The sequence below is a fragment of the Balaenoptera physalus genome (genome assembly GCF_965194825.1).
Source record: "Balaenoptera physalus genome assembly, chromosome: 4".
In the NCBI taxonomy this organism is placed as follows: Eukaryota; Metazoa; Chordata; class Mammalia; order Artiodactyla; family Balaenopteridae; genus Balaenoptera; species Balaenoptera physalus.
The window spans coordinates 69,699,296-69,727,105 of NC_138891.1; the positions used below are offsets into that span (position 1 = coordinate 69,699,296).

General features: G+C 37.3%; 1 long non-coding RNA gene across 1 annotated transcript; it reads right to left on the minus strand.

Annotated features, from left to right (window-relative positions):
- Window positions 1-18,582: 18,582 nt before the first annotated feature.
- LOC309660691 lies at window positions 18,583-27,430 on the minus strand. Its single transcript, XR_014263548.1, has 2 exons — window positions 26,896-27,430; window positions 18,583-26,530 (listed from the first exon to the last, which is right to left on the minus strand). It is a non-coding gene; the product is annotated as an uncharacterized lncRNA (long non-coding RNA).
- Window positions 27,431-27,810: the final 380 nt, after the last annotated feature.

Sequence of the window (27,810 nt, forward strand, 5' to 3'; positions counted from 1 at the left end):
ATCATACAGAATGTAGGTTTTGATAGGTCATTTCTTTTTATCACTGAATAATATTCCATTGTATGAATGTACCACAGCTTGGTTACCGGTTCACCTTTTGAAAGATATCTTGGTGATTATAAATAAAGCTACTATAAACATTTGCGTGCAGATCCTTGTGTTGTTATAAGTTTTCAAATCAGTTGGGTTAATGCTTAAGTGTGAAATTGCTGAATAATATGTCAAGACTATATTTAGCTTTGTAAGAAACTGCCAAATTGTCTTACAAAGTGGCTGTACCATTTTCCATTCCTATTAGCAATAAATAAGAGTTTCTGTTGCGTTGCATCTGTGCCGGCCATTGGAATTGTCATTTTTTTTTTTTTAAGCTATTTTAATACGATTGCAGTGGTTTCTCTGTTGTTTAAATTTGCATTTTCCTGAGGACGGTTATTTGTGCAGCCCTTCATATGCTTATTTGCCATGTGTATATCTTCTTTGGTGAGGCATCTGCTCAAACTTTTGCCCATTAAAAATTTTTTTTGTTATCTTATTGTTGAGTTTTAAGAGTTCTTTGTGCATTTGGGTTAATAGTCCTTTATCAGAGCTGTCTTTTACAAATATTTTCCTCACTCTTTGGTGTGTCTTCTCATTTCCTTGACATTGTCTTTCACAGAGCAGAAGTTTTAACTTTAATGAGGTCCAGCTTATCGATTGTTTCTTTCATGGATTGTGCCTTTGGTGTTATATTTTAAAAGTCATTGCCAAACCCAAGGTCATCTAAGTTTTCTCCTATGTTATTTTCTAGGAATTGTATCGTTTTTTGTTTTACATTTGTGTCTGTGATCCACTTTCAGTTAATTTTTGTGAAGGGTGTAAGGTCTGTGTCTAGATTTACTTTTGGTTGTGGATGTCCAATTGTTTCAACACCATTTGTTGAAGAGACTATCTTTCTATTGCCTTTGTTCCTTTGTCAAAGATCAGTTGACTATATTTATGTGGGTGTGTTTCTGAGCTTTCTATTCTATTCCATTGATCTATTTGTCTATTCTTTTACCAATACTGTTCTTATTACTGCAGCTTTATAGTAAGTCTTAAAGTTGGTTAGGGTCGATTCCACAGCTTTGTTCTTCTTCAATATTGTGTTGACTATTCTGGGTCTTTACCTCTTCATATAACCTTTAGAATCAGTTTGTCAATATCCTTAAAATGATTTACTGGGACCTTGACTGGTATTGCATTAGCTCACAGATTAGTATGAGAATTTATTTTAAACTGGATAGGAGTTGAGCTGTGTTTAGTGTTTGTTTTTGGTACCAATAGCTTCAAATGCCACTTGTGTCTTTGTATTTGTCTCCCCTCCTCACTTTGTGGTTTCCCCATGTAATATACTTCTCCTCAGAGGGAGTCTATTCATAGGCCTTTCTGCTCTAACCCGTGGTTATTATACTAGAGTCTTGTTGGTGTAGTGGTAAGGTATAGGGATGGGGAAGGGAAGTGTTCTATAAAAATCCAATTTAGTTTTTCAGTAAGCCTGTGTACCTGGCTGAGACCTAAAGTGATTTTTTTCAGTCACATAGTTTTTTTCCTCCCCTGACCCCATTCCCTTTCCTGGTTGTAGTTTCCGATTATTTCCTTGAAGCGCTGTCCCTATTGACTATGAATTTTTTTTCGCTTAGGTTAGACAAGATTTCTGGAGGGGACTGGAGTGAAGATGAATTCCATTTCCCCAGCTTGGATATGGTGTCAGAATTGTTTTCAGGCAATATGAATTTTTCCCTGGAGTATAGGCCTTTGCTATGGAGAAAACTCTGGGTGTAGTTCACAATGGTGCTTCTTTGCCTCTCCCTGCCAGAGCCCATGATGAGATTTTTCTGGGATCCTCACAGTGAGAACCTGCTAGGGTTTCTGGAGGGAAAGCCCATAAAAATGTGGAGCCCCCATGAGACTGCAGTCCCCAGGATTTCTTCACTCTTATACTAGTCCATAGTCAGCCTCCAGTAATGCATCAAAATAATCATTTAAATGTTCCTACCAGCTTAGGGGCCGGTGGTTTTGGCTCCAATTAAGTAGATCTTGGTTGCTGTATCTCTCTGGATTTGCCTATTTCTCCAGATTTTGGGTGTAGCAGTTTTCCCTATGATCTCAGTTATCTGGTAAATTCAAGAAAAGTCATTGATTTCAGTTTGTCCAGTTTTTTTGTTGTTGTTGACAACTTCTAAGCACTTTATATGTGAGAATTGATTCCAGAAGTTCTCCATCATATATATATTTTTTTGAACTTTTGAGCATGGACTAATAGAGTGACTGTTTGGCAGTGGGCATGGGCTTTGGGTTATACTGATGATTCAGGTTACTGATCCATTCATGCTTAATTTTTTCTTGGAGGGAAAACTGTATCTCAGTTTCCCCAAGTGAAAATGAGTTGCAGTACACGATCTTGAAGGGCCCTATGACTTAAATGTTAAATCTTAAGGTTCAAAATTCTCCTTTTAGAATTCAAGGCCATATGACAATCCACCATTTCTCTCTAGTGTCTGGTTGCGTGCAGAACTTTCAGGTCTACCTAGGCCCTGTTCTGGTCCCTCACTAGATGGCCTGAAACAACCTCCAGCCCCTGCTCCAAGCTACAACTTTCTAATGTGTTGGAGTCAAACTCTGCATTATGTTCTGTCGGAGCTGGAGAAAACCTGAACATTCTTCCAGCCCACATTCCTTTGGGAGACTTAAGGGCCCTCTCCTTTAGGGACACCAGTTGGAAAGTCACTTGCTTTTTTCAATTTGTACCTGTTGTAAATGTTTTATGGCTTTACTATTACCACTATTACAAGCTATTATTTCTTGAGCTCTTGCTCTGTGTATAGCAACATTATATGCCAGAAGCACATTACCTCCTATATTCTGCGTATCAACTCTCTAAGCTAGATAAATGTTTTTCCATTTTATTCATGTGCCAGTTGTCCTTTCGAGAGGATAAGTGGCTAACCTTTTCACTGTTTGGATGTGGATGATCTGGATTTGAATTCAGATCTGTGTCGCTACAAGGCTTGGGCTTGTAGTGTGTGTGTGTTCAACTGTTTGCCATCTTCAGCCATCTTCATCTTTTCATGTGATTTGCATTCACATTTCATAACTCTAAGGGTTTGTTGGGTGGACATGTCATCTTTTGTAACTAAAGAGATAGAATCTTCTTCTTCTGCCAGATATTGCTTGCCAGCACTGAACTAAAGTGTCAGAGATATGAGTGATGGCCCAGATGTTCTAAGTAGCTGTGTGACCTGAAGCAAGTCACATTTTTTGTATTATACCACTTTCCAGATACTGTTCTAAGGACTCTGTACATATTAGCTCATTTCCCTTCATCTCAACAAGTCTGTAAGACACATATTGTTAGTAATACAATTTTACAGTTGAGGAAACTGAGGTACAGAAAGGTTAAATAACTTGCCCAAGGCACACAGCTTGTTAGTGGTGTTGGGGGGATGTGAGCCTAGGTAGGATGGCTCCAGAGTACAAATTTCTAATCACTATACAATACTGCCTTTTTTATGCACCAATTAATTACTCGACAAACCTTTATTAAAAGCCTACTGCATTGACGTTGTGTCAGGTGCTGGAAACACAGTAAAAAAATACTTCTAGCTCTGCCCCACTGGAGCTCATGGTCTTCCCCACCTGTGCTGCCAGAAATGCATGCGGTACCACCACTAGCATCAGAAGCAGCACGTGGGAACTTTCCAGAAATGCACAACCCCACCTCCACCCACTCCAAACTACTGCATGCACATTAAAATTTGAAAAGCTCAGATTTAGAACACTAAGACAGTAGAGGGTAGACTGTGGTCCTTTGTTGCTTCCTCTGGCCTTTGGTGTCTTCACCTGTAAAAGGAAGAGGTTATCCCTCCACCTTAATATTCCTTAATGGTATCCTCTAGGTCACACTGCAGACCGCTGCAGAGTGGCAGTGACCTGGGCGATGGATGCCAGCAGAGCACTGCCCCGTGTGTGGGCTCCCGGTGCGTGACGGAGTGCGTGCCTTCTGCAATGGGGAGCAAACATTGATCCTGGGTTTCCATCTTTCTCGTTTTTTCTGTAGGCGGTCGAGGAGATTAGATTGTGCCCCGCAAGCTAGATATCGCCTCCAGACAATTTATGTGGCTTTTATATCCATTTAGAGAGCAGGAGGCCTAGCCCAGCTCCTGCTGGATGAGGCAGTGACAGGAGAATTTAAAAGGGCTGTTTCATTAATTTTGGAGGGAATTTATTGCTGACAAAAGACCGCATTATTGATGGCGGGTAGACAGCGCTCGCCTCGCCGCCTCTCCGGAGATGCGCGGGGGAGCCGCCCCCGCTCCTGCCTGCAGACTCCTGGGTCTCCAAGGGAAGCCCTTCCCGCGGGAGGAGGGAGTAGTTCTGGCGCTCCGGCCGGCCAGCGGGGCGCAGGGCTTAAGTGGCAGAGCCTCCAGCTGGTTGCACCGCTGCAGTCTCCGAACAGGAAGGACAGTTAGAGGTCGTCCAGCTCCATCCGCGCCCTACACCTATGGGGTCCCGGACACCCAGAGAGGTCAAGCGATTTAGCCACATATCAAGTCAGAAATCAGGTGGAAATCAGGTCCAGCTGCATAGCTTCATCTTTTTGCATCATTTTGTGAAATTAAAACTGCTTCCTAAATGACAGTGGCAGGATGTGTGTGGGCAGCTTCCTATGTGTTCTTTGCACAGCACTGAACTTTCTCAAAGAATGATAATAACATTATACTTTTACAGACTTCATGTAAAATGGGATTTATCTCTCACACATCTCTTTGAAATGTGAGGAATGGAAAGGGCCTTTCGGGCATTTTAACAAGTTTTAGCCACTTGTGATGGGCCATGCTCTGAGATAGATTCTTTGCACGTCATCATCTTTGATGACAACACCAGTTTTGTGAGGTGAGAGTTATAATCCTCATTTATAGAGGCTCGACACAGTTATGGAGCTTGTTCAAGTTCTCAGAGATGGTAAGTAGCAGAGATAGGAGTCTTCATCCAGCTGTATTTTTTTTTTTTTTATCCATCTCATGAACCTTGTAAAGTTCGGTTCCGGGATGAAAGAATAAGCTTCTGTAAAAGGTTCCTAGTTGGGTTCTTGAAAGGGAAAGAATGGATCTTTCTGTTAGGAATAGAGTGAGAGTGGTGACTTCGATGAAACCAAGAGAAGAGACTAGTGTTTGTGAACTAGATGGGCTTTGCAAACATACAAACAACCCTCAGTGATATCCTAACTCAGTCTGAGAATGAGGTGTATGGGGGATGGGAGGGAGAGACTTAGCTAATGGGCCCTTGACAGAGGCAACTGCTTTAGCTCTAATTTTCCTTTACCAGAATGGAAACTGTCAATGTGGACTAGAAAGGGGCTGACAGTAGCATTACGGTCTAATCTTTCCTTAGGTACAACTCACGTTCTAACTTTTAAGACTGTGCCAATTGGATCATTTAGAATGTGAGCAATTTGCCCACTCTGTGACCTTAAGATTCCTAAGACACTGCATCTGGAAGGAATCTTAGACCTCCCTAGACCACCAAATTCAAATCTCTGATTTGGAAGATGGGGACAGAGCCCAGAGAAGGAGGGAAATATTGTAAAAGCTAGTGGCAGAACCAAAGCTCAGATTCATGTTGCCCAATAACCACTATAGAGTTCTCTTTAGCACCCCAAATGGCTTCCTTTTCATTATTTATATGTGTGTTTACACACATTTATAATGTATTAACAGTGTGTACATACATCATATGTGTGTATGTGTCCACACACTTATTTTCCCTTGCCCAATTATTCTACAAACTGAGGGGATTAATGATCTACCTTGAATGTGATGAAAACTCAGTTACTGCACATACTCTATAAATGCCTGACTATAGGAACTTCAATAGAAAAGTTAAAGTGATTGTAGTAAATAGAGCTGTGCTTACAGTACAGCTGTGCCTGTTCTTTCTGGTTAAGGATTTTACCCAGGCAGATTTTGAAGTTGGAGATAATTAGATTTGGGAGGTTGAAGGTCAGAGAACAGGAGTGGAGAGATATCAGTCCTCAGAAATTTTAAGTGTTTTAGGAAAAGCAGTCTGGTTAGAAGTGAACATTATAACAAGGAAATTAAGGAAAAAAAAGAATTGAACATTATTTTAAAACAATAACTAAATTGCCATAAGGTTATTTCGTGAGAAAACAACTGGATAATCTGCTATAGTAATGGGGGTGGGTAGCATGTCACTGGGAGTCAGAAGATGGGTTGTGTTTCTGTAATTGGCTTGCTCAAGGCACATGCCTCAGGAGGGCCTCTTGTACCTATCTGTAAAATGAGGAAGTTGGTATAGATAATTTTAAGGGCCAATGTCAGTAACTGACTAATTCTGTAGTAGTTATTTCAAGCTAAATTTTTTTCAATGTGTGTTTATTCATTTAGTCCTTATTTAGTAACTATTCATTGACCATCTATTAGTGGTGGGTGTTATGCTAGGTCAGGGGGACACTGTAGTGAAAAGGACATACAATTCCTCAGAAACTCAAAATCTTGTCTGGATATTCTTAATTGTTGAGCCTTTAAGTGTTCCCTTTGTTCTGGACATTAACAGAATGTCTTCTTATCCAAAGTCAGACATTAGATAATATTTTATTCTGAGGAATTCAAAAGATTGAGCAATATAAGGATAGAAGAACAGTAAATACAGGCCCAAGATATTACATGGAAAAATATGATAGAAGAGGAAAATAAACTGAGTAAATGGGGGTAAGGAGATTCAACAGATTCAAGTGGTAAAATGAGATGGTATAGAGTCAGTGAAGTGTTCCTCAGAAAGTGGCCCATAGATCAATTACCTTAGAATTACTGTGGGCTGGTTGAAATGCAGGTCATAGCGTTCCAGCTTCAGTTCCCTGGAATCAGCGCCTGGGAATAGGAATAGATATCTTGTTGTTAATTAACAAATACTCTAAATGTTTCTTATGTACACTAATGTCTGAAAAAACACTAGACTAAGTAATTGTACACATCGCAAATAATTAGAAAAATAAATGACATTTTACAAAATTTAATGAGTAAAGCATTGGTGAGTCTTATTCCTAAAATTCAGGAAACCAACTTCATAGCAAGCAACATAACATTCATAAATTTTCTACTTTTAAATTGTAGAACAAGTATCAGTTGGAATACTGGAAAATAGACACACAATTTATGCTGATCTGATTTATTCCCTGTGATGTGGAACTATTAGAATTGAATTCCCTGATCTCTATTTTTTCCATTCATTTTAAAACTGAGTGTCCTTGTACTTATGGAGGAATAAGGGATGAGGTTAAAAGAAGGGAATACTGGAGGGAGGGAGGGAAAAAAAAGAAGGGAATACTGAGAGACAGAAAAGGAAGATGACAAATGTTTTGCCTAAATATAAACTCATATTTGCTTAAGGACAACACGTAGAGTTTTAGCCCATGTGATTCCAATGATTGATATCAAAATGATTTAATTGTGCTTAGAGAAAAATATTGAAAATGAGTGGAACATTTTTCCAAATTGAGTTGCCTGTAAACATGCATATATATTGTGAAAGAACAAATAGACAACTAAAAATAAACTAATTTTTAAAACAATTTCGTTTAAGGAGCTTGGCAAGGCTTGCTTTTTGCTTGCTACTTTGACAAGTCACTTCCTTATTTTTTCACAAGGTGGTGCTATAAATGTGACTTTCCTTTACTGACTGACATAAAAGATGCCTTTGGTACAGTCTGGAGTAATTGCATGTTTTGCCTTCAAACCCTCTGTTTTATGATTACTTGCCAGTTAACAGTAAAGTGTTTGTCAGTGATTTTATGATCACTTGTTACTGGCAATGAAAGAATGTACAGGAAATGATCTGGAGAAAAATATAACATCTACTTTGCTCTCAAGGCAAGGAGGAAATCCTTACTCTAGTTGCCTGTGTATCCCAAAGTGACAAATCTCTGGTTAGAATTCCCAAAAACACAATAGTGTGGCAAAAACATGAGAAGAGAAAATTCTCACTGTGTTTAATTCATCAAGACTAAGGTCCATTTCTTCTTTCTTTGTTTTTCTTTTTAAAATTAGGAATTAGGCTAATATTACATTAGATTTATAAAAATCTAGATTAACGTGGTGCTTTGGGAATTTGTGTTTTGATGACTAGTTAAATTGGGAATAATATACCGTTATTTATATTTTTTTGTTCATGAATGTGTATATATTTGATTGCTTAATTTAATTATCTGACATACATTTCAAGTAGTCCTCTCAGAAAATGTGTATTCTATTATTTGAATTGTCCATGGGAAAAACATTTGCTATTATTTGCAATTTAAAATATAGTGAAATCTACAAAGAAGTCAGAATTCATGGGATTTATTGCATTAACATGCTTTCTTCTCCCACTCCCTAAATTGTTATTTTTGTTTCCATTTCTCTTTCTTTCTACTGAATCTTGGGAAATTTCATTAATATTGAGAATCTTTTCTTTTTGTTATGGTATAAAGAATGTAGAACTAACCATTTTCATTCCACTTTTGTGCTAAGATTCATATAGTCCTCATACATCTATACCCAAGTGGTTCTGTGTTTATTAATACAGAACTTGACTTCAGAAACTGGAGTATAAATAAAACAATAAAAACAGAATGTTTAGAACTGGAAGAGGACTTAGAAATAATCTAGTTGATTACTCTTTATGATATAATAAATATATATATATGTATATATATATATATATATATATATATATATATATTTGGACTTTGTCCCTGGTTCTGGCACAGAGCTCCTAAAACCCCAGGAATTTCCTGAGTAATCAGAATGTCCTGTATTTTATAAGGAGCCACTTTGACCACATCTGAGTTTTTGCTAATGAGGTGACTCTTCCAGGGCTCCTAGGTAGCTTTAGAATGGGACTAGGTGCCAGAAGGAAAACAATCCCCCTGATTAGAGGGTTAGAACTTTTAGCCCCACCCCCTTCCCAACCTCCTGGAGGAGAGAGGGGCTGAAGATTGAGTTTAATCATCAATGGCCAATGATTTAATCAATCATGTCTGTGTAATGAAACTTTGATAAAAACTCTGAAACAAGGCTAAGGGGACTTCCAGGAGAACACACTGATGTGCTGGAAGGGTGGTGTACCTGGAAAGGGCTTGGAAACTCTGCATACTCCCACTCCTCCAATACCTTGCCCTGTGCATTTCTTCCATTTGGCGCTTCCTGAGTTGTAATAAAACTGCAAGTATAGTACTTTCCTGAGTTTTGTGAGTCATTCTAGCAAATTTTTGACACTGATGGGTGCATTGTGGGAACCCCTCTGAATTTATAGTTAGCTGAGCTGAAGTGCAAGTAGCCTGGGGACCCCATTTGTGACTGGTATCTGAAGTGGAGGCGGTCTAGTGGGACTGCCTTAACTGCGGGGTCAGCACTAACGGAAGCAGCGCCGCTTCCGTTCTGATGCAGGCCAATGACAGCTTTCACCTGAGCTATCATCCTTTCATTCTTCTTTCTCCTCTTACTCTGGCTCTTCACTGTCCATTCTCCTCACAGAAGTTGGAACCATCCTTTAAAATGCAAATTAGACCGTTCCAGTCCTCTATGTAAAATCCTCAAAAGGCTTCCCATTACTGAACGTAGAATCAAATTCAACCCCCCTTCTAGGACCCACAATACCCTATAATATCTGACCTCTATTACTGAAACTTTCCATATTAGCATCTTCTACTCTATTCACTGTGTTCCAGCCACATTGGCTTTCTTTGCACATGTCAAGTATAACAAGCTCATTCCAACTAATTTCCATCTTAGGACCTCTCTGCCAGAAATATTCTGGACCATTTACTTGGAATGCTCTGGGTTCATATTTGTTTGCCCAATTGTGTTCACTCTCTCACTTACTCTCTCATCTATTTATTTTTATTATTCAGGTCACAACTCAAATATCCCCTTTTCAGAGAATTCTTCCCCAATGACCTCAATTACAATACTCTCCAAACCTGCTATCACACCACTTTATTTTTGTAAGTCCTCTTGACATACTCTAAAGTTATCTGTTTTCTTCATCCCTCTCCTCCCTGCACCACACCCACTGGTTCCTGCTTCCTCTACTAAAATACAAGCTCCATGAGAACTGAAGACAATGCATCTTGTACGACAATGGTATCCCCAGGGTTTAAAGTATTGCCTGGCACATAGTAAGCACTTGATGTTTACTCTATAAATACATACATTTTCCTAGGAGGGTTGGGTGAAGGTTTCAATAAGGAGGTGACATTTTGAAGAAGGAAGCTCCAGCCTGGGAGTCTTCCAAGAAGAGAAAGCTCTGTTTGTATTTTGAATCTAGAATTACATAGGGAATTATTTATCCAATCCCCAAATCTGGGACAGAGATCTCTTTTTCTGGTAAATATGCTACATAAATATAAAATACATTTTCCATTTAGGTTTCTCATTGCCTTTCTTTCTTCTGCTTGAGATGTAATAAACTAAACTGTCTATTCAAATAGGACATCAACTAAGTCATTCAAGGAGTTTGCTGCTGATTTCACAAATAAGACTGTTTTGCCGAGGAGTGGGGCTGGATGCTCTGCTCTACCTGGCTTGCCTTCTCCCATCTTCCTGACTCCCCTTCTTCCTTTCATTTCTCTATTTTTTTCCTCCTTACCTACGCTCAGGCTGGCCAGCGACACCTGGAGGCTATCACTGCTGGCAGCTTTCTGGGAAGATGCCTTTGTTGCTGTTACTGAAGAAGCCCACACACTGCAATTGTACCTGCCAGGTCACCTAAGTTAAAGCTAAACAGAGGGTAGAAGCTATTATTCAGGCAATTCAAGTGAATTAAAGTGCTTTATTGCCAGACAGTTTTGCTTCTTTCACTGCTTTGTTCTGGCTATGGGGGCAGTTTGAACTGAGCTTCTGAGAAAGCCCAAGGTACCTTTGTGCAACTACCAGCTGTTCTTCCATTTTCTCTCTTATGCCATCTGTGACTTGGTAAAAAAAGTGTCCCTAGGTGTATGGTGGGGTGCGAGTGAGGGTAGTGTGAACGTAGTTATTGTACCAAGCTGCACCGTATTTCTGACCTTGCATTAATGAACTCAGGCAGTTTTATTACTGTAGAAAATCACTGTAGTGTTCACTCCTAAGCATTTTGGTATGAATACACTGGGGCATCTTTTCAACATTTTACAGAGAGTGCTTTATGTTACTTTAATTTATTTCAGGCAACACTTACTGGGATTGGTACTTATTATTAAGACCCCAAGCTATGAGGGATGTAGAGATGAGTAATTGAATCTAGAAGGGAGATGCAGGAGTGTGTGTGTGTGTGTGTGTGTGTGTGTGTGTGTGTGTGTGTGTGTGTATCACATAAAATAATAACAGTGTTTGAAGTAACCTCCTATGAGGAATTTAAAGGAGGTTAAGATCTCAATATGGTGGTGTTTACAAAACAAAAGTCAGCTTCAAGAGAGCAGATTCATTTGAGGTGGGTCTTGAATGATCAACTGAAGTTAAATAGGACAACCCTGGGTTAAGAAACTCATTTTAGCTTTAAGGTAATGGCCTAAAGATGAGAAACTGGTGCATGTTCAGAAAATTAAATAGGGCAATTTGGCTGGAATGTATGGTATCAGTTCAGGGTAATGTGAAATGAGATTGGAAAGATAGAAATGAGACTTATTATTGTGGAGTTCTTTAAAATGACAAGGAAATGACTATCTTATAGGTAATGGGGAATCCAAGAGCTTTTGAGTCAGTAGTTGACAGGTTTGGAGGTAATTCCAAATAAATTTAGTAAACCGTGTAGGCTACCCTAGAAATGGAGCAGCCAGAACAAAGACAGTGAAACCATATGGGGTGTTTTACTTGCATGGTACTTTAGCGCTGGATTAGGCATGTGAAGGGGAGGGGGTCACGTGGACCCATCATCATTGGGAGACCATATATCCAGGTTGCTCAATTTATGGTATTTAGAGAGTGGGGGGGATGCTATCATCCGCAGAAATGGAGAAATCATGAGAAGGTGTTAATATGAGGGTAAAATGGTAGGTCCACAAAAAACAAAAAGACCCCTGGTCACTTGCTGGTGTCCCATCCTGTCTTGAGGCGCTCTCTGCTGAGTGAGTAATTTAGATGGACCTTGAACGGTTTTTAGGATATGTTCTTATGCCCCAAGGTGCAGAATTAGTTCATACTGTAACTCATATGGTAAATATAGTGAGAAAACTTCTTGGCTTGTGGTGTAGGTCATTGTCTGCTCTACCCTTTAGGCAGGTCTCAGTATTAATAAAGCTGGTATGGACAAAAAAGGTTGCCTGCCACATAAGTAAACAAAGAATGTCGACACCATCAAGCTATCAGCCACTGCAGCCACCCCCAACTGTGTACCCTGAGGGGATTCAGTACGGAGAAAAAACAGGATACTGACCCTAGATAGTTATTATCAGATAAGGTAATTATCAAAAGAATGATTTCAATGAGCCCAGACTTTTGTATCTTCCCATAGAAAAGCACTAAATTCATTACCTAGAGATGGCTGGTTAACAGTAATCTTCTGATGGTCCAACTACCTGGGTTTTGTTTGTTTGTTTGTTTGTATCAAAAACTCCTATACATCCCGGCTCCTCCCTCACCTCTTTGGAACAGTCCCTCAGAGCCATCTGAGGGGCTCTCTCCTGGGCTTAAGTCCTCAAAAAGTCTACCAAATGAAACACAATTCTCAACTTTTAGGTTGTGCTTTTTTTTTTTTTTTTTCAATTGACACTGGGTATAGTAAAAAGACCATAGGCTTTAAAGACATGAACCTGAGTTTGAAGCTTGGATCTGCTACTCAGTTATGGTATGACCATGAGAAAATTAAAGGAAATATGTGTATGAGCCAAAGCTTTTAAGAGGAGTTCACTACATATGTAGTCTTTTCCCATTTACTTCACAACATATTTGGCAATCCTCAGTTGTAAGTACCATACACTTTCAGTAGAATATTTTATCTTAGCCAGGCTCATATGCATGTGGATTGGTTTTTTTTCTGAATTCTGTCTCAAGAAGATATGTTCTTGAAATGCCAAGATGATCTTGCCATAAGATTATTTTCCTTAGAGCAGCCTTATAGCTGATAATTAGTTCCACCAAAAGGCAGCCATGTTAGAAAGCATTGCCTAATCCATGCACCTAAAATAAATCAAAGTTAATCAGGCTGATGGTTTTGTAGAACATTTACCAAAATGACAAAAGACTTCATCATAGTCCCTGTCAGAATTTGAGAAGAGTATGTGGGTTGGAAGGTCTGGAATGTGGTGCAAAGCTATCACTGAATTATAGTTTGCTCCTGCCATTTATGGACACCAGGTTCGTTACTTAAGGAAGAAACTGATGTGTGGAGTCAGCTGGGTAGATAGGTGCTTGTTTATATGAGTATTATCCAAGAACCTGGGGCTGATTTGTTAATAAAAGAATAGTTTTATGAGGGACCTGAGAGTTTTGTATAATACTTAGAGCTTTATCACATGAGTGACACAATTTAAGACTAATAGTAAGATTTACATCTAACAAATTATGGCTTGACTGAATGAAGACTCATATTTTGTCAAAGTGGCTAAGCATAACCATTTCTGGTTTGGCTGTAAAAGAAAGTTTTATATTTAGTAGAAGAAGGACTAATAGACTTCTAAGGACCTTTTCATGAGTTGCTTGAAGAAACTGGGTGAGTCACAAGACTTTAATAACAGGAAAGGGCCAGTCTCTGTATCATCTTAATCTGTCTGTGCTTAAATTTACCTTTAAACTTCAACTTGAAAATTTGTTTAGGTATTAAGTTTTAACAACTTCAGGAGATAGTCAATGAAATTACCCACTGTTAGGTTAATAAACACCAATACATATATTTAAGTTAATCAATACACACTTACTTAACATTCTCCTGTCTCATTAAATATAAATTAACTGCGTAGTTGGGAAGCTAAACTGAAAACATTTTCCAGCATTTATACAAAGCATGAATACAAAATATGTTAATGGCAGTTGGAGGCAGAGCAACTTCAATAATGTGATGCTGAGCAAAAAGCATGTTGCTATGTTGGTGAGCAAAAACCAGAGTGAAAGACAATTAAACATCCCTAGTAAATGCACATTTTGCTATTCTGTGAAAAAAAATCAAAGCCATTGTCATGGCAACGATGGAATTTTTCCATCTATAATTACTACATGCAAATTTAGTAACTGATTTCATTTCACCTATTTCTGGGGCTATAGTTCAGTGTATTTCTGCCTGGTTAGTTCAAAGATTGTTAATGTAGGTTAAATTGAAGTTAATTGAAGATGCAATATAGAGAACTGAACTGTAGCTAAAAAACATGCTACAACTAAAAAAAAATATGATGGCTAATGTTCAGAAAAGGAAAGAACAATCAACACATTTACTCCATTTATTTCTAAAGCTTGGAATTTAAGTGAGAGGTTTTGTGTTGGATATGGCAGTTAGTGACCATAAATAAGTGCGGTCTGTTGGAAACTTATTAGGGGTCTAATTCCACGCTAGGGACCCAGTGTGTGCCAAACAGTCAAGTATTGATTTCTCTAACACATACAAGGATTTTTTAAAAATAAAGAAACAATTTTGGAATGTTCTCCATTGCTTGATCTATAAGACTTAACTAGTGTATAGTCCCTGTGTTATCGCTACTATGATTCTCCTTTCTTCACTCCTGGTCTTCCAGGATTCCCAGAGGAGTAGGGGAAAATACTGATAGCAGGGGGTATTTCCTGCTTTCCTCATGCCCATAAATTTATAGAAATACATTTATTTCCTCAAAAATTTTGAGAATTCTTGATATAAAGAATTGAAGAATACAAAGGATTAGCTTTACTATTGTTCTTCCAAGTTGAACATATTGTTTAGTAAGTTTTAAAAACGTGTGCTGGGGTAACAGTTAAGAAGCAGTGTAATTTTTATATTAAAGGGATATAATTTCATTTGGAGTTCTTATCATTTTAAGAATATTGTAGTGATGAATAGGCCAGAGAGTCATCAAGAGTTAATAGAATCTCTGAGATTAAAATAGATCCCCCAATCTAGCTTAAGTGTTATAAATATTACAAGCATTCTGCATTTTAGATCAACTGGAGTTGTCAGGTTATAATGACCATACCAGTTTCAGTGATGAGATGACATGCCCTTGGTCTTATGGCATGAAAGAATTGTTGCTCATCTATTTTCTAAATTAAAGTTAAGATCTGAATATCAAAAGGAAAACCAAACAAACAATCATGATAGAATAGTAGTATAGTTCAGAGATTGGGCTTTTCTTCTGAGGGTACAGTCATGTCATTGCAATTTTATTTTCCTATATATAGAATTACTGTGGATGTAGATATTGACTTATGTGAATAATTTAAGGAGTAATAGATAAGAAATGGCTGTAATTTGCAACATTAAAATAATCTTTCTTCTTTTTTTCCCTCCTTCATTTCACTTTAGAAGTCATTTGAAAGTAGAAAGGAAGATGAACCAACACTAGCAAAGTGACTACTATGAAAGTTAAGATAGGCAACTTGGGGAAAAAAAGGTATTTTGTCAATAAGTTAGGAAATTGATTTTATCTGAAGTAGAAAATTTTTATAACAGGAAACTCAGTCAAGACTAATTTTTTAACATGAACCTCTCTGAAAGGAAGAGTGACTGCATACAGAACACAAGCAGCTACGTAAGGGATATAATAGAAATCTCCAAATCACTTACGTAGAAGTGTGAACACCTGAGTTTTTGTTCCTGTTCTCTTCAAGTTGTGTTATGTGACCTTGAGTAAAGTCTCTTTACATTTCTGATTCTGCCATGAAATGACTTGGTTGGAAAGGAAGATTTCAAGATTACTTAAATCTCTGGCATTCTATAGCATGGCTATAGAGTCTGGAAACACAGACTGTTTTTAAATCGTCTTTGTTTTTCTTCCTTTCATTTTATGGGAATTCATTTGTATTTTATTTTACAAAAGTATCAGTCTTTGATTCATTAGAAACTAAAAAATGGTGGCTTCACTATAGACCCACTGAGAAGCACTCTTCTAGATGATAACAATGAACCAAAGTCATTTTAAGTTCATGTAAATTGAAGCAGAAGTCATTTCCTCTTATTAAAGTCTTTTAGTCTTCCCAGAGCCTGGAATATCATATGGCACTTGCCATGTTTGACTTTTGTCATTTGGTCTTTGGTGTACTCACCTACCCTTCTTACTGGACTCCAAGTTCCTCAAGGGCGGGATTATCTCTGAATGTCCCTCTTTTCCTAGTATGTATTTAATAATGAAAGATAACTAATTTGGTGCAGGAACCTCTTCTTGTTGATTTATTAGATATCCCCCTTACCTAGAAAAGAGAGGAGTAATAAAGAGTGGGCATATATAGTGGTAGACTACTGGGCAAAGACAATGAGTCATTTAAATTCCCTCATGGAGGGAAGGCAGCACACTTTCATATCCACTTAACAGATGCTCAGTTGCTCTCCTTTGTACTTGACTTTGGTGAGAGTTACATGGTGTCTAAATTTCAACTTCCAATGACTCATTTATTTAACTTCTAAGGTAGGGAGGAGGTATCACTCCCATCCCAGAAATGTTTTGAGGATCAGCTTTTATAGTGCAAGACTCTAAAATATTTTGCATGGAAATACTGTTGTTTTAAATATCTTACTGCTATTGTTTATTCAGCAGGTCAATACTTTTCTCCCTATTTTATGGATAGAGGAGCAGAGATGGTGACTGGGAAGGAAATGGAATAGACAATACTGCTGATAAAGAAGCTGAGAAGGCCCAGGGACATCAAGTAACTTGCCTGAGGTCACACACACAATTAGTAATAGAACTGACACTAAAAATGAGGTGTTCTCATCCCTGTTTTAATGTTCTTTGATCTATGCGACCGTATTCCCCTGAAGTAGTCTCAAACTTCTATTCGTGTGCTATGTCTAGTGCTTACATTAGAAATTCCTTAGAAATAAGTCAGTAAGGAGGATTAAAGACATGATTTGATCAGTCATCAAAATTGGAGAGGTTTGTTTTGGATACAAGGGCTAAAGGTCACCATAGGAAAGACATTACCAAGCCATGCTGTGGATAAGTAGAATCACTGTGGAAGATATGTCTTTTAAAAATAATCATAATCTGTTATAAAGTGCTTATGTTATGCCAGCATTATTTCAATTGCTATATCTATTTCAATTTTTTGAATCCTCACTATAATCTTATGGTAATTGCTATTATTATCATCATTCCTACTTTGCAAATGAGAAAACTCTGGCCACGGAGGATAAGTTCCTTGCTTAAGGTCACACATCTGGTAAGAGCTTAAACTAGGATTTGAACCACATGGTCTGGCTCCACTGCTGGCTCCAGGGTATACCCTGCTATCTCTCAAAAGAGCTATTTTATCTTTTATTTTTTTCTGGAGAACTTTTAAAGAATAAAAAATATACAAAAAGCAAAGTTCATCCTCAGTCCTATCACCCAGAGATAATCACTGTTAACAATACCGAGTTGCACTGTTGTTCAATAGCAAATCAAATTGCTTGAAGAGATCCTGCTATGCATTTCAGCAGCTCTATAATTCAGTGTTTAAAGTTCCTTTCATTGAATGTTACCATACGTCCAGGGATGGGGTTGCCTCAGAATATTTGGGGCCCTGTAAAATAAAGGGCTGCTATTTGAAGGCTTACTTCCTATTACCTAGCACAACACTAGTGTATGTCTTGATCCTTTGGCCTGCTGATAATATATAGATTGAAATGGGCATTCTTCAAAGAAGTGCTTACCACTAGACAGATGGAAGCTTACTGTGTATCTGGCCTACCTCCAACCATTGCTTAGGATAGAGGCAGGTGGGAGTTAGTACATCAGAACTGGTGACACTGCCTAAATTAATGTCTTATACTTAAAATCATAAAGTTCTCTGGAATTCCTGATGAGAGTGGCTTTCTATTATGTAAGCAGTGATTCCATTGCTGCCAGTAACATGGCAGTAGTGGGAGTAAATCCAAAAGAAGACTTCTATTTAAAAAACAGACCACCTTTTCCAGTAACATGATGAGTAGCTTTAAACACTTTGGGTTCACTCTTCTGACTTAGATCAATAAGGGAACTGTTAAGAATCAAAGAAGCGCAGGATAGCATCAGTTCTTAGCTGTGCAGTGAATGGCAATTTTCTGGGATCTGACTTGAGTGTCTGAGTGCTAAATGTGGGCTCATTGTTTATATTCAGTGGCATTGTGTCACTAAGGAGGAAGTTTTAGAACATACAGATGAGAAGAATTTATTGTGTTCTTTAATTTTCTTTTTGTACCTTAGAAAATCATTTAATGAAAATGTGTGAAATCTCTTAAGCAAGTACAAAGGGTAAAGAAAGTGCTGGTTTCAAAATGCCAAAATCCTTTGGCATCCTAGAAAATGCATGTGGCTTAAACATTACAAATCAATTTTCTTTGCTACTCTTGTGATATTTCACACATTGCCTTTTACTGGTTTATTATACAATCTGTATTCAAGGAGATATTTAATTTTAAGAAATAAATTGTGTGTGTGTGTGTGTGTGTCTATGTGTGTAGAGTCCTAGTACAATTCTTTTCACTTTAGCTTCCAGTGAATTTCTAAATAATCTTGGGGATGAAACTTTTTGTTTTTTAATTATTTGCAGGTAGACAAAATTTCTGACATTTATTCTCTAATTAAATCATGATTCTTACAGCCAAGTGAGTTACAATCATTGTGACTTACATAATAAAGAAGGAAAATCAAATAAAGTAACCACAAATTTAATAAAGCATTTCTAAATGGCAATTCTGGCAAGATAAAAATGCAAAAAAAATCCATTTAGTTTAAAATGTTTTTGGAGGGGGCTGGAGCTTGTGCTGGAAGAGGAGAAGAAATAGACTCCATGAGGTATGAATTCCCTCTCATAGAACTTATGTCCTAGTTGGGTAATGAAAAGAAGCAAATAAGAGTAAGGACTAAACTCATAAACTGTGATCCACATAAAATAGTGGAATTCTATGTGTATAATTTATATTTTATTGCTATATAATTTTCATTTTTGTTATTGCCTTCAGTTATGGAAGGATCTCAAAGAATTTTATAATATGGAATTAGTCTTTCCATTTTGGGGACTGGGAAATTCAGGCATTAACAAATTGAATAACTTGGCCCTATCATTAATGAAGAGTAGAAAAGTTCTTGAGATATAGGTCTCAAGTTCTCATTCACTCTTCACATCTTCTGCCATTCTAAATAACATGATCTATTTGTCACAAAATCACAAGGTTCCAATCCATCCTTCTTGACACCCTTGGTGTTATTTGACACTTCTTGGTAGAGAGAAGCATTAATGCATGACTCTAAATCAGAGCAATAGGACCATCGCCATACTTGAAAATGAAGGAACATATAACCTAGAGATGCCTTAGAGACATTTTTCCTCTAGGGAGCTGTAAGAAAAGACTAGGCAGCCATTTAGTTTAGAAACAGAAAAATCCCTGGAAGATGGGGAAATAAAACTGGCTAAAGGACATTCAAAAAACCTTTCAACCTTGAATGCCTATGATATCTTGAGGACACCTCTATTGCTATAATTCTGTAAGTCTAAGAGCTAATAGAATACTAGAATGTGGGTAGAATCAGAATTTTTTCCCTTGCCAAATCTTCAGGAAAGAGGATCTTTCAAAAAAAACAATATAAATCTCTTGACAACATTCTTTGTCAATGGTTATGACATAAAATACTTTCTTGGTCAACAAAGACCACATCCCAATCCTGGAGATGCTACAGCTAGAATAGAACTTCACCTGACATTGTTTGATATTCCTGACTAAACAGTGATGTCACCAATAAAGCTCTGAGTTGGGTGAGGAGGAGAAAAATAAAAAGCTACCTTTTTAAAGGTTTACTGTCCACTTTTGTACAGACACCCTGTGCTTGAGCCAAGCTATTACTTATCCACTTTTCCTGGCTGTGATTTATGACATCTTTATTCTTCACCCCTACAATATTTGTTCTTATGGAAATCAACAATTTCTTGTCAAAATCTTATCTATCTTCAAGTCTTTTCTTAAATGCCATCTCCTTTTAAAGTCTTTTCTGATTGGGATCCAATCTCCTTTCATCTGAGGCTCTAAAGCACTTGGTGCTTTCCGTATACCCTCTAATCTCTCTGACTTGAATTAAAGTCACTTATGTTCAGCTTTATCCATTCTTTTGGACCTTGAAATCTATTTGCAGAAACTGTCTTCTTTTCTCTGTATCTTCCTAATTGTTTAGCAGAGTTCCTGGCTCCTGGCAGGTGCTCAAAATATTTTTTTTCTATTAGGTTGAATGAAATTCTAATTAAATCTACTCCCATTTTCATATTAAATGATGGTTCATTTAACAGGTTAAGTAATATAAGTAAATATATGCTACTGACCATTAAAGATAGCGTTGTATGGTTACTAGGAGCTCAAGCTTTGGAGTCAGGTAAAATAAAATAAAACCCTTGCCTCTGCCACTTAAATTACTTGAATAAATTATCCAGTCTCTCTTTTCCTTAATTTTCTCATCTGTGAAATTGGGATAACACTTGTACCTCTCTCCAAAGGTGGTTGTTAGATAATCCTGATAATATTGAAAATGGTATCTTAAATAAGATAATTCATCTAAGCAGATCAGCATCATGCCACATTGCTATTATTTTTAATTGTATCAGATACTAGGGGTATATTGGTGTGTATATAGCAACTACTGTCCTCAAGCATCTTGCAGTCTGGTTGAGAGCACAGAGAAGAAAACAGATGATTAGAATGCATTGTGATAAATGTTTCGCTTAAGTGGTTTTCTGACAAGAGCATCTTTCTTTTAGTTACCAGCTGCATGTATGCTTGCCAATGTAAGCTGATCATTAGGTTTGGAAAAATGTCTGCTTTTCTGCCCAACAGCTTAACAGCAATCTAAACTTTCAAACTAAGGAGCTATGTGTAGGTTCTGAATTTATATTAGCACCAAATGTAACATATAATCCCACAGTCAGAGGATGCCATTTCTCCCAGCATTTTAATGTACTTTATGGGTATGAAGAGTCATAAAAGTGTTTCAGTCAGCAGTTTAAGAGTCAAACTTCTGTTAAAAATTTTCCTTACATAAAGCAATCTGAAGGAAAGTGATAGTTATAGAATCATGGGAATTTTAAAGCTTAAAGATCATTTTATCTATATCTCATATTACAGGTAAATGAAACTATGACCCTTAGAAGGAAAGTGACTTGTCCAAAGTCATTAAGATTTTAGGTGGGAGAGCTAAGGCACTGAGGACACCAGCTTTACCTTTTTTAAATGCCTTAATGTAACATCTACACCTTTAGATCATTAAACTTAAGAATTCAAGTAACCTCACCTAAATTCTTACAGAAAAGGAAATTGCTTCAGACACCTTTGGTAGATAGCCATCTCTCCTATTATTTGTCACATACAGTATAGGGGAACTCACTACTTTTCTAGAGCAGTTTCACTATGAGACAACTTTATATGGTATAAAGTTATCTTTTACTTATTCACCTCTTTCCCATCTTCACATACTTAGAAGCAATAAAAATAAAATGTTGTGCTTCTGTTCAAAATGATACTGTGAACCAAGCAAGAAAGGGAAATTTTCAGATGTCAAAGATGAAGATTGAATATATAGCTCTAAAGTGAGTGGGAGTAGTAACCTTGTTTCACATAGCAGACAATATCAAAGCTGTCAGGGCTATGAGCATTTTAAAGTCCACGTAAGACCAGGATCATGCCGACTAGGGAGTTTCAAGCTGGGCTCCCTTCACAAATCAGGAATCTGCAAAATATGACTATTATTATTATTGTCATCACCATCATCATCATCATCATCATCATCTACCGGTACTAGAAAAACTTAGACAAACAGGCTAAGGATAGAGTTACTTGCCCTGTCTTTTTAAATCAAAATAATTATTTGAGGGACATTCGGAACCTCAAACTTGTACTGAATGAAGATACAGGGCAGGAATTCCACTAGCCATTCAATGCTGAGAACAGCAGAAAAGTGAAAATTGAAAACTTAAAAAATGTTGTGGAACCAGTGAGCCCAGTAAGGATAAGTAAATACAATTGCAAAACTACCCTTCAGGGTAAAAGAGAATGCCCACTAAAAATTATGTTATAGGCACGCATTTCACTACATAGGAGACCATACACAGAAATAAGAAGCGGTCAGTGAATTTAACAGATAGGTAAATTGATACCCAATGGACCAGAGAATATGGACTGATCTGACAGGAACTTTAATTAAATATGCTTAAATGTTGAAATATTAAAAAAGAAGGAAGAGAATTCATGAACCAAAAACAAGATTTCAAGGACAGAATAGACTTAAATAAATCTGTGGACAAACCCAATAGAAATCCTAGGAGTGATAAATGTAATTGTCAAAATAAAAACTAAATGGAATAAAACAAAAACAAATCCTTACCAGTAACTTTGGTAACAAAGTAACCAAAAGTTAACAAACAAAAAATTAATAAAAATACCTTCTAGTAATTTCTGGATTGTAAGAAATCGAGTCTTTGGGTCAATGGTATAGTAATTTATAATTCAAACCTCCTTGGTTCCAAACATTTAGCAATAAAATTCTTTATACCAGATAGATAGATAGATACAGATGAGAAAATAGAATAGAGAGAGAGACAGAGGGACAGAGAGACAGAGAGAAGAAAGCAAATAAGACATAGCCAGAGTAATAAAAATGACATAACTATCTCAGCGGATCAGAGACAGAGAGATATGCAAAGTGGTTATCAGTAGAGGAACCGTGATAAATGTTGAGGTCTGGATTTAAAAGCAAATAGTAATGGAAGGCTTGACCCCTGCATGTGGTAGTCAGGATTGTAATAGGTTCCCCAATATTTTCCTACTCCAGGATACATGCCCACCCAGACCATGAAAATTATGGATTTTACTCCCATGATTAGATTAGCTCAGAGGGCACAGTGGATCTTATCTCAGTGGGCCTGACCTAATCCCATGAGCCCCATTAAGTTTTCTCTAGCTAGTAGTTGAAGAGAAAATTAGAGAATCTCACTGTGGCTGGTCTGGAAGAATGCAAAGACACACGTTGTGAACTCTCTGTGGATAGAGAGGGGCAGCTTCTAGGAGCTGCAAGCTGTCCTTAGCCAGCAACTAGCCCTAAAACCCCAAAGAAATGAATTCTGCCAACAACCTGTATAATCTTGAAACCATTATAGATGATTTGACTTCAGGAATTAGAGCTAGAAGGGGCTTTAAAAACTTGTAACAATCTGCTTGTTTAATAGTTAACAAAACCAGGACCTGGAGATGTAAAGCCACCAATCACCAGCTGATGAATGGGAGAGCCAGGCTATGCATTCCACATTGCTTTGAACTTTTGTCATTATTGTAGCACAGAAGCTTTATTTCCACAATTGCAAAACAAAGAGATAGAGATATACAGTCTCTTAGAGCACCTCTAATTTAACATTTGAGGAGTTTTAAAGAGTACAAACAAACTGTATTTGACTTTCCTCTAGCCCACCAAAGCAATCTCCTTTTACTATCTAGAAAAGCAGCCTTTAGACTAGTTAGAGGACAAGAAGTGATGTCCAGAGGTAAACAAATAAGATTTGCACTCTGTAAACAATTCCAGATGGATCTCTGGGAAACAGCTTGAAAGGGCAGTCTTACGGAATCACGCTGCTGCCGCAGGAACAAGCACTTGATAATGGGACAGGCTTTATTTGCCTGCACTCTCTGCATTTGCTTTCGGTCAGATGGGAGACAAAGCTTCTGCCAGCCAAGCAGAACAAAATTCTGCCTCTGTTTTTGTCTTAGTCCCCTAGGTAGGAGGTTAACTTTGGGGGTGACAGATGAAATGCTTTGGTTTGTCATTTATAACACTGTGCCCAGATGGCTCTCAGCCATCTATATGATCTTTCTCAGTACTATTTACTGCTTCTCCACTCCATCCCAGGAGACCAGGTGTGAAATCCAGAACTAAGCAGGTTTTGCTAGTTGTGAATTGTGTTGAGCCAAAGGGGCCATGTGGCTGGACTTTGGAATGTGAAATAACATTATTACTTACACCATGAAATTCAATTGAATGTTAACCAAAGTCCTAAAATATGATCCAGGGAGAGATTTTTCTCCTTTTAATGATGGTAGCATCAATTTGGGTTATCACTTAAGAAAAATGACAATTTATATAACATTTTAATTTTCCTGGTATAAATATGGATACTTGTAAAATTTTTCTTATTTGCTAATGTAATTATTGAGTACTATGTTTTAATTCAATTCACTAGATATTTATAGACATCTTAGTATGTATAGGTATTGCTTGAAAAACTGCTAAGGATAAAATGATAGATAAATTGCAGTTACTATTGTAAGCAGCCCACAGTCTATGGGAAATATTATGACATGAATGGAAAAATTGCATAAGAAATGCAAGAAGTGCCTTGTTGGAAGATTAGAGGAAGAAGAGATGATTAGTTGGGTGAGCTCAGGCATGGTTTCAGGGTGGGTTGATATTTTATTTGCTTATCCTTAAGGGATGGGAAGAATTTTAACACATGAAATGGAAGAAAAGAGAGGGTCATTTCACATATATAAAAGTCATTTTTGACATGGGAAGGTACAAATTGCATAATGTATAGAGCAAGGAATGGCAAATAGTTCTATTTAGCTGAAGCCGAGTTCTTTTGTCTTCAAATTTGAACAGAGGTTTCTGTTTTTGGGGGGTTTTTTGTTGTTGTTGTTGTTTTTAACATTTGTTGCATGTGAACCCTTCATCTGTCAAATAGAATTACGTCCCCCATTTCACAGACAATGGAACCAAGAGGCAGATAATGATAATAGTAGCTAACACTTACTGGGGCTTCGTGCGCCCACAGTTCTAAGATGCCTTCCGGTGTTCCCTCATTTAATCTGTAAAACAACCCTATGAGGATAGTACTATATTAACCCCACTTTACTAGTAGGGAACTGAGATACAGGGAGGTTAAAAACCTTATTCAAAGTTACACAACTACTAAACATAAAGTGAGCACTGATTTTCACAGTCCATGTTCAGTGTTTTCTATTTACCGCTTATGAGACGAAAAGTGAAAAACAAAAGTTAGAAATTTGGAATTAATTTGACAATGAGACATTAAATTTTTTGAGGCCACAGATGCTCAAAACTAATGTTCAGGCAAGATTAGAAGAGAGAAGCTGTAATGGAAGTGATCTGGAAAGCCATTGCTGAAGTCCAGATTTGTGTCAGTGAGATCTGTATTAGAGCTGTTCTAGAAGAACCATTGGTATGGTCAGGCTATGGGTGGCTGACTCCTGAAACATCTTGAACTACTCTCAACAAATTTGATCTTTCTTTACAATGAGTTTCCTCAAGCCCAAACTGGGCATAAATCCAGGAAACTTCATGTGATTGGTTTAGTTATGACACTTTCCAGGTATTCTAATTTGCTCCTGCTGTTGGTTTTAAAGAAGTTTATTAGTCAAGACTCTGCTTCTGTGATGATCATTTGAGCTCATAACGAACATACTTCCCCATAGATAACAATTATAAACTCTGAAAAATACAAAAAACTAACTACCTAAAGGATCTGGAGAATGAACATGAGGAGAATCAAAACATGGAAGAAAGGGCATGCACATGGTGCATTTCCTGCTGTTTTAGCCTGAGGGCAGGTGACCTTTAATGTCATGAATAAGCAATAAAACACCAATAATTTGCAGGCTTTCTGGCATGAAGAATCAGATGACAGAGTTTAGGGTAATTACTGCTTCTGAATAGGAAGTGTAGAACCCCAGGACATATAGAACCAGAGAGGAGGACCCCAAATCTGTATATAAACTTTGCTCAGATCTCTGGCTGACCCCTGAGCCATGCACGTGTGGGCAGACTCTAAGCAGCCCCACTGAGGCAGGACATAGCAAAACAAAAACAACAACCAGAAAAACTGGGCTGAAATTTGACCTATTGCCTAGGAGAAAAAGGTTGCAGCTTACGTTTAACCAAATAACTGCCTACTAAACAAAAATGTCATCATTCTTGGGAAGAATAAATGTGGTCCATTCTAAAAACAAAAACAAAACCAAAAAATGCCAATGGAGGCCAAATCTGAGATGACCCAAATGTTAGAATAAGCAGATAATTACTTTAGGCAATTAATAAACTATGCTTAATGAGAAACACTTATAATAAATAAAGAGATAAGATATCTCAGTGGAGAAATAAAATCTATTAAAAAAAACCAGTGGAAATTCTAGAACTAAATAAAATCAATATGTACTTCTTTTTATGGTGGATATAAACCCCCAAATATGGTGGGACCCAGAGCAGAGTAGACCAGAGACTCATGTTCTGAGAAAGGCCCAGAAGACCTAGTGACTGTAAAAACTTTTCTGACCCACTCCAGTATGCCTGCCAGCTAACAAGGACAAAGTTTCAGCCAAATTTCAGTGGTTGAAGAGAGTCCTCTTAAAAATATTTCCCGGGCTTCCCTGGTGGCGCAGTGGTTGAGAATCTGCCTGCCAATGCAGGGGACACGGGTTCGAGCCCTGGTCTGGGAGGATCCCACATGCCACGGAGCAACTGGGCCCGTGAGCCACAATTACTGAGCCTGCGCATCTGGAGCCTGTGCTCCGCAACAAGAGAGGTCGTGACAGGGACAGGCCCGTGCACCGCGATGAAGAGTGGTCCCCACTTGCCACAACTAGAGAAAGCCCTCGCACAGAAACGAAGACCCAACACAGTCATAAATAAATAAAATAAATAAATAAAAAAGAGCGTGAATACAAAAAAAAATTCATTAGGTACGCTACTGCACCTCACTTGTTTAAAAAAAAAAAAAATTTCCCCACAAAATATGCTATTGGAAATTTTACCATTAAGAAAGTAACTCTTTAAAAAGCTATTACACTTTGTACTACATTTTGAGAGCAAAGCATGTCACCAGATTCAAATAAGAGTAAGGGAGAACAATGAGATGCACTACCAATGAGATAAAGGCTACAGAATGAAAAGAACAATGATTCCCCTCTCTATCTCTGCCTGTCACCTCCCTTGTCCCTCACTGAAAACAAAATCCAAGCATGTGATCTTTAGGATATGTTCATTTGTTTGTTTATCTCATTTAATTATATACATCACTCATACTTCAAGGAATAATTTGAGAATACTTAAAATAGCACATACCAATAAGAAATAGGTGTAGATATCAATAGAGGTTTCAGAAGTCATGCAGAGTAATAAAGTAAATAATAAATACTCTCCAAACCTGGGATATGAGGGTTTTAAAATTAAATATTATATTTATTTTGACTAAAATTTAAAAACAGTCTTCATGTATAATAAATTATATTAATAAATAGTGATTTCCTAGTCATTAAAACATTAATTATGAAGACTGTGGAGCAACTTGGAAAATGCTTCTGCTATGATTGACAAAAGCACATTACAAAATAGTATTTATACTCTAAATATAACTAAGTTAAAATTATCTTTGTTAGGACAAGATATAGAACACCAAGAAAAAAGCAAAAAATAGGAATTTCTAAATTGAGGGAATACAATTGTGATAGGTTTTTCTTAATTTATGTAATTATTAGTTTATATAATAAATAAACTTTAGATTTGCCCTTCTGGCAACTAAGACTATAAGGAAAAAAGGATTAAATTTTACTTTGATTATTAAATAAGTGATAATCTCTGTATAAAAGAAAACTATTAAAAAGTAAGAATTTTAGAATTGCTCCAGAATTGGAGATTCTCTGAGA